At 35.4% G+C, this 7500-nt stretch overlaps 1 long non-coding RNA gene across 1 annotated transcript in view; it reads right to left on the bottom strand.

Moving 5' to 3' along the window:
• Positions 1-4923, bottom strand: part of LOC144966762 (uncharacterized) — a 21806-nt gene extending 16883 nt beyond the window's left edge. Inside the window, exon 1 of the long non-coding RNA XR_013644267.1 lies at positions 4831-4923. This is a non-coding gene — a long non-coding RNA (uncharacterized LOC144966762). The remainder of the gene's footprint in view (positions 1-4830) is intronic.
• Positions 4924-7500: the final 2577 nt, after the last annotated feature.

Below are 7500 nucleotides of genomic sequence, written 5' to 3' on the forward strand. Positions count from 1 at the left end.
ACTTGCTAAGACAATGTAATAACCTTTTGGCTGATGTTATTTTAACCGATGGAAAAGGGTTCGCTTATGTAGATTAAAATATATTATGCTTCCATACTGTGTTTATTTGGTCGCGCAATTGACAGTGACAGTGCCGAGTGAATTCCCATTGTTGCGAGTTACTGAATAATTTGTAACCTTCAGTAACCTTTTTAAGTGATTGATCGTGTTATTGTAAAGAAGTCAGAATTGAGATAATGAAGGCAGACACGTCAATGGGGTTTTGTTCACACCTAACAGATATCATTGTGTGTGATGATGTGTTTATTTAATTTTTTTGATGGTAGGAAATGGTGTGAGGAGAGTTTGTTTGTTTTCTTTTAAGAATCAAAAGAGCGTTCGAAATAGCTCGAGTTACGTCCCTGCTGCAAATCAGTGTCAAAACTTTCATCTTGCTGAAGTTGCTAGAAAATGCCGGCATCAACATACCTCGATGCCATAACGTGTCGAAAATCATAAATTATTTCAATCAGCTTACGGCAATGGTCACATCACAGATCTTTTATGCAATGTTGTAAATGGCTTGTCGAATTTTAAAAACCTTTCACAGGACCCTATCTTCAGTCATCTTGACCATTTGACGGCATTTTTACGACCAGCCACTCAATTTTGCTCTGTTAACTGAAACTATCATTTTTTAAGAAGGGCCGGTTTTTAATTGGATGATAGTTTTGCTGGAAATATAGGTTAAATTAACCCTCTTATGACACATTTCATAATACATTATGGTGTTTTAATAGCCAAATTATACCCTCTGTCACTCTCCAAGGAGGCTGAACTACCCTATTGTTTTGGATTTATTCACAAGTGGTATCAAAATAAGGGGAAAATTCTTTGGTATAACTTTAAATTGTGTTTGGGAGAGTTGATTTTTAAAGAATCATTTTTTTAAAAAAAGAATCCAAGAAAAAGAAATGTATTTATATTATAATGGTAGCGTTGCGGAGAGCAAGAACAACTGAATATTGTTTTATGGACGACGATGAAATTTCTTACATTAATATAATATAATATGATTTCCTGCCTTTTATTTTATTATGAGCCATCTGAGAAGGGTTTTTATTTGCATCATAGTTTATTCTTTTCCAGTGGATGCATTGTGTTGTTTTTTTTAACAGAAATATCTAGAAACATGAAATAAATGCAAAAATGTACTTTTCTCACAAGGTCCACAACAATTTTTTATAATTAGTGACACGCGGGAATGTTCGTACAATGGCTTAATTAGCAATATAATGGATATGATGTACGGCCTCAGATGTTGAGAGAAATAAATAACAATTTGAAATTGAATGGAAGCTCAAATTCAATAAACAAATACCGATAATGTGGATGTGTTTCGCGTTTCCCCTTTATCAACAAAACATGATGAATGAAACACTACAGACGAATGAGATATCTGAGAATGGCGTATTTAAGGTGACTAAACAAAACAATGATGGAACAGGAAATAGAATGCTCCTTTGTAAGTAGTAGTATGCCTCACAGTCAAAATGACGCTTGCTGAGAATTGTGTGATTCGGTCATAGTCGATGAGTATAGCTGCTCTCTCCATTCATGTTGTTGTTTCCATTGGTCACGGTCCTGGGCCAGAGTTTTGAGGCTGTCAAGATCTTGTGACTTTAGTACGGAGGATACTGCAATATTTCTTAGTTCTTCATGGATTAATTCGGCTTCATCTGAATCCAGAAAATTTCTGATATGTAGAGAGATCCTGGTTCAGGCATTTACTATTGATGTTGGTGGTCTCCCTACATATTTGTTGTCATGAAGGAAATATTCTGTCATTGCAGTTTGGGCTGGGATGTTATCTTCTCGACGTAAGATGTGACCAAATAGCCTCCATCGCTTTCCTTATATAGCAATGACTATCCCGCACAAATCTTTGGGCGTCTTTTTCGCTCACGAAGTGCCCAAATTCGCGACAAAATATGGGACGAAGCCGTTTCGTACATGCTTTTCTTTAAAATTAATTACGACGCTGTTATTAATTGAATATGACTGAAAGTTGGCACAGTTAGAAAAGAGGTCATTTTAGATTATGTCAAGCGACAAAACTCGTATGATTACCAGAAGACCGTTAAAAATAGATTTTTACTCTTTGGAGTATAATGTTTCTAAAACTACAAAGAGGAGAGATTTTGTCGCTCATAAGGTTATATATGCACATTTCTTCCATTCATATTTCAAATTTCATTCGATTATGATAAGTACTTTTCCCGTATTCTCACAAAACATCAACCAAATTTGCATTTCAATGAGTGAAAATATAGAGACGGTCATTTTGCTCCACCATCGCGCGACACGAAAATGACGTGAGCGAGGGAAGGCTGCCTGATGGCCAGACTTTAACCTGAACAAATTCGACTTCAAAAGTGGCTAAATAGAAACTCATATGGCTTCCAATATTAAGACTGGCCCACTTAAAATGAATTAAATTTTAACAAACAGAAAATTGAATATACTAGGATAAATGTCACTGAGACAAACATAGATGAATAAAATGTAAAAAAAAGAGAAACAGAATTATATATTTGGCCACACACGTGGCCATCTGGCAACCTTGTTCGCGACGACGGATGACACAAATCCTCGCGCGCTTTTTTAAATTAACGTAGTGTTTCATTTTTATGTCATAGTGATAATAGACTAATTAACACATTCTCTCTCTCTCTCTCTATCTCTCTCTCTCTCTCTCTCTCTCTTTCTTTCTTTCTCTCTCTCTCTCAGACTCTCTTCTCTTTCTCTCTCTCTTCTCTCTCTCTCTCTCTCTCTCTTTTTTCTTCTCTCTCTCCTCACTCTCTCTCTCTTTCTCTCTCTCTCTCTCTCTCTCTCTCCTCTTCTCTCTCTCTCTCTCTCAAATAAATACTAGAAATAACATAAGCCATGGTCTCACGGGACTGATTGATAATAATTTAGCAGGCAATTTTCGTGTCATTTGTATGGGTTGTAAACACAAGGTTACACTTCGGAAAAGTTCCAAATGATCAATATTATGTATATTTTAAAACAAATTTTTAGTTGACACTAGCCATACAGCTCTAAAACTATACAAGTTAGAACTACCCTGATGTCTTCATCATATTTTCTGATAATTTTGCCATAAAATTGCCAAGTTTTAATATCTAATTCCACGTATTAAGCAAGATACAGGCACAAACCAGAATAAAACGCAGAAAAAGCGTCCCATATTTTCCGTATTTTTTACTATTTGTGAGTCATCCAAATAAATGACATATTTGAAACTGCATAACTTTGTTATATATTAATGGATTTTCAAAATTCAAAAAGATTTTTACTCAGCGGAGATAGGGCTTTGATTTAAGAGTAGTATTTCCTACAAAAATAGAAAACAAAAATTTTCATAATTATTGCTACCTTATATTATTGTACTAAGGCGTTGGACCCTGGGTTTTTTCACAGAGATCAGTATTTGTAATTGTCTCTGGCCAGTAGATTCTTACTACGCAACGTATTGTTTGCGGTAGTATGAATCGAGACTTTCTAAGTTCTTTTTTTTTGTGAGGCACCAGGTTCCACAATTATTTGTCAATATTGGAATAACCAGTGCCTCAAAAATCTATATTCGTTTATTCTCACTGATTATGTTATTTCTATTCCACAAATTTTGGAGTTGGTTGAATGTATTGGTGGCCAGCTGCTTTTGTTTCCTGGTGTCTTCATTTTCGTTGATCACTTTGCCTCATTTACGTACACTTTTCCATTCATTTAAATTTCGGTTGATTATTGTATATTCTGTTTTGGATTGATTCACTTTTAGATTCCATGCTTCTAGGGTAGTTGATATTATTGGCGTGTATATTTTCGATATTCTGATTCAAAGATGAGGTCTGTATCATCTGCGTATTCACGAGTGATCTTCTTTATTTGTGGTAATTTTGGTCTGGGTTCTTTCATGGCCGATTCGAGGTATATCGTGAATAGAATTGGATTCAAGCTTTATCCTTGAGGGGATCCATCCGATTGAGGTTGATATTGTTGTTAATTCTCTGCCGGATTCAAACCGTAATGTAGTATTTGATAGTAAGTATCTTATGAGCTTCACGTGATCGTTGTCCAAGAATGAGTCAAGGATTGATAACAACTTGGTTCTACATATGGTGTCGAGAGCTGAACTCATATCTATTCCAAATATGGCAAATTCTTCCTTATATTTCTCCGTTCTTGAATTCAGCCATCGATGACTTCTCGAAGTCCCAGGTATGAGAGTTTTTTGCCAAGATGAAGGTCATTTAAATCGATCGAAATTTGAAGGACGAGTTTTCTGGCCAAATTTTAAAATATGTTTTTTTTTCTAGAGTAAGTACGCCAGAATACATAGAGGAAGATTATTGAAATCTGTAAGACAACGACGAAGCATTTGTGGCCGATAGTTTGTTTGTTTGGGGTTTTTTTCGAACAACAAATCCCCTCATTAGAAAACTACCAACTTTCTTAAAATAATATATGATTTTACAATAGAAACGATTTCATAATGGGGAATAAAGATTGAACTTTGAATAATTACAGGGGTTCCCATAATTCACCCAGTAGAGCACTTACTTCAACGCAAAAGGGTCTTTTGCGTGCTGTCGAAAATTTTATTCGGATTTTTCTTGTGCACTGGATAGCTGGGTCATAAGATCAACGGAAAACACGTTATGATAGACAACGTCCTATCAAAAATAGTAAACAATTACTATCGTCAGTTTAACGCTATAGAAACCGGGGAAAACATTTGCTAGACGGGCCTCATTGCTTTGTATGACTATTTTGAATAATCGAACTCACCAGAATCATGTATGATTTCATCTTGATAGATTAAAGGAGAGAAAACCAAAAGATTTATAATTCACTGTATTGTTGCTTTTTAATGGTTTATAATGTAATACCCGAATCTAAATGCATTACCAATTTAAACCCATTAACAACAGATGGGATGATAATTTGATGCTTTTGATTACGCATCTGTAAGCTTAAATCGTTTATGTTTGATTACGGAAATCTAATTTAAAATAAACAGAGATCAAATTACATTAAATGGCTCATATAACTTGACAACCAAAGAACAAACAACATTTGGGCCTCTGATTACTTTTATGGGGAATGTGGGCAGAGAATCTAAAAAATAATCTTCTTCTTCTTCTTCTTCTTCTTCTTCTTCTTCTTCTTCTTCTTCTTCTTCTTCTTCTTCTTCTTCTTCTTCTTCTTCTTCTTCTTCTTCTTCTTCTTCTTCTTCTTCTTCTTCTTCTTCTTCTTCTTTCTTCTTCTTCTTCTTCTCCTCCTCCTCCTCCTCCTCCTCCTAATCCTCCTCCTTCCTCCTCCTTCTTCTTCTTCTTCTTTTCTCTTCTTCTTCTTTTCTTCTTCTTCTTCTTCTTCTTCTTCTTTCTTCTTCTTCTTCTTCTTCTCTCTCTTCTTCTTCTTTCAGCGCCAAAACTTCAGAATTTTGAAGACGGTTATGGCATTCATATTTTCAATAGCTTTATTGTGTGGATCTGATTGCTGGAGGATGGACAATGACATAAACAAGCTGTCCACATTTCATACAAAGTAAAATCTCCAGAAGAATCATGAACATTTACTTGTCGAATAGAATTAAAAATGAAAGTCTGCTAGATCAATGTGGAATGGAAGACATGAAGGACACCATCATAAAAAGAAGGTGGAGATGGAAAGGTCATGCAATGATAAAGGGGGAGGGGAAAATCAGCAAAACTGCCATACAGTGGACACCAGAAGAAAAAAGAGGAAGAAGGTCCCGGGAACTTGGAGGAGAGCAGTGGACGGAGAGATGTGTGTAGGGGATACCTTGAGCTCTCTGAAGATGATGGCCATGGACAGAGTAAGATGGAGGTCATTCGCTGCATTCCAACAGGTATAGTTGGTAGCAAGAAGATAGTAAGTCGAGAGTGTATTTGTTTCAGTCTCCACTGTGGAAGAGAAAAGACCGTTGAAGCTCTCGCTGCTGGATGCTTGTTTGATCGTGTAGGGTTTATTCCATGTGCGAATATTTGAGATGAATAAAAGATTACGGATATGCATCAATTCTGGAGACTGGAAGTTGAAAAGAGAGATTTGAATTTCGAGTACGGTTTTTGTTATTTTGAAGGTGCTTTATAGGGATATGTGTCTGTCCTATAATAGGATTCAATAGTCTAATGTTACGTCCGCCCAACAATGAGCAGCTTGGTTCTAAACAAAGAAAATTGGTACTTTTTTATTCTTCATGCTGGCTGAAACTTTTTCACATGTTATGTGATCAGAATGTATAAAATTCAAAACATGATCAGATTTATGTTTTTCTTCTCTGGACACACTTTTATGCTCGTCGGAGAAGTATTTCATAAGGGCACCCGCCATTGTTCCGATAGTTTAGAACCACTTACTAAGTTACAATGCGTCATTACGAGGGAAGTGACTTCACGACTGTTGAAGCCTATTTCTTTGTGGAAAACAATCTGCTTGTTGTTGAGGTGATGTTTGCCTGCCCAGTTCTCAAGCTTCTACATGTGGCTCGTATTCTTTGCATGCAAATCTACCAGCTCGAAGTTAGATTTTTACAAGTTTGTCAATTTTGGTCCAATGGTATTTATAGATTAGCATTGCTTGACATAAATCTCATTAAAAAAATATTTTTGAGTGACATTGCCCATTTGCCTGATCAGAAAACAGAGGGTTTCATTTGCTTTATTGACAGTGTTGGTAACATGTTTTTTTCCCCATTCGATGTCATAGAAGAAAAAGTAGTAGTAGTAGTAGTAGTAGTAGTAGCAGTAGTAGTAGTAGTAGTAGTAGTAGTAGTAGTAGTAGTGGTGGTGGTAGTAGTAGTAGTAGTAGTAGTAGTAGTAGTAGTAGTAGTAGTAGTAGTAGTAGTAGTAGTAGTAGTAGTAGTAGTGGTGGTAGTAGTAGTAGTAGTAGTAGTAGTAGTAGTAGTAGTAGTAGTAGTAGAAGTAGTAAGTAGTAGTAGTAGTAGTAGTAGTAGTAGTAGTAGTAGTAGTAGTAGTAGTAGTAGTAGTAGTAGTAGTAGTAGTAGTAGTAGAAGTAGTGGTAGCAATAGTTGTAGTAGAGTAATAGCAGTAGTAGTAGTAGTAATAAGAAGAAGAAGAAGAAGAAGAAGAAGAAGAAGAAGAAGAAGAAGAAGAAGAAGAAGAAGAAGAAGAAGAAGAAGAAGAAGAAGAAGAAGAAGAAAAATGAATAATAATATTAATAATAATATAGCAATGACTATGAAAATTTTTGTTTTCTATTTTTGTAGGAAATACTACCCTTAAATCAAAGCCATATCTCCACTGAGTTAAAATCTTTTTGAATTTTGAAAATCCATTAATATATAACAAAGTTATGCAGTTTCAACGATGTCATTTATTTGGATGACTTGGCAATTTTATGGAAAAATTATCAGAAAATATGATAAAGACAACAGAAGAGTTCTAACTTGTATAGTTTTAGAGCTGTATGGCT

Source organism: Berghia stephanieae, chromosome 2, assembly GCF_034508935.2.
Source record: "Berghia stephanieae isolate SIO BIC M18660-M18661 chromosome 2, UCSD_Bste_1.3, whole genome shotgun sequence".
In the NCBI taxonomy this organism is placed as follows: Eukaryota; Metazoa; Mollusca; class Gastropoda; order Nudibranchia; family Aeolidiidae; genus Berghia; species Berghia stephanieae.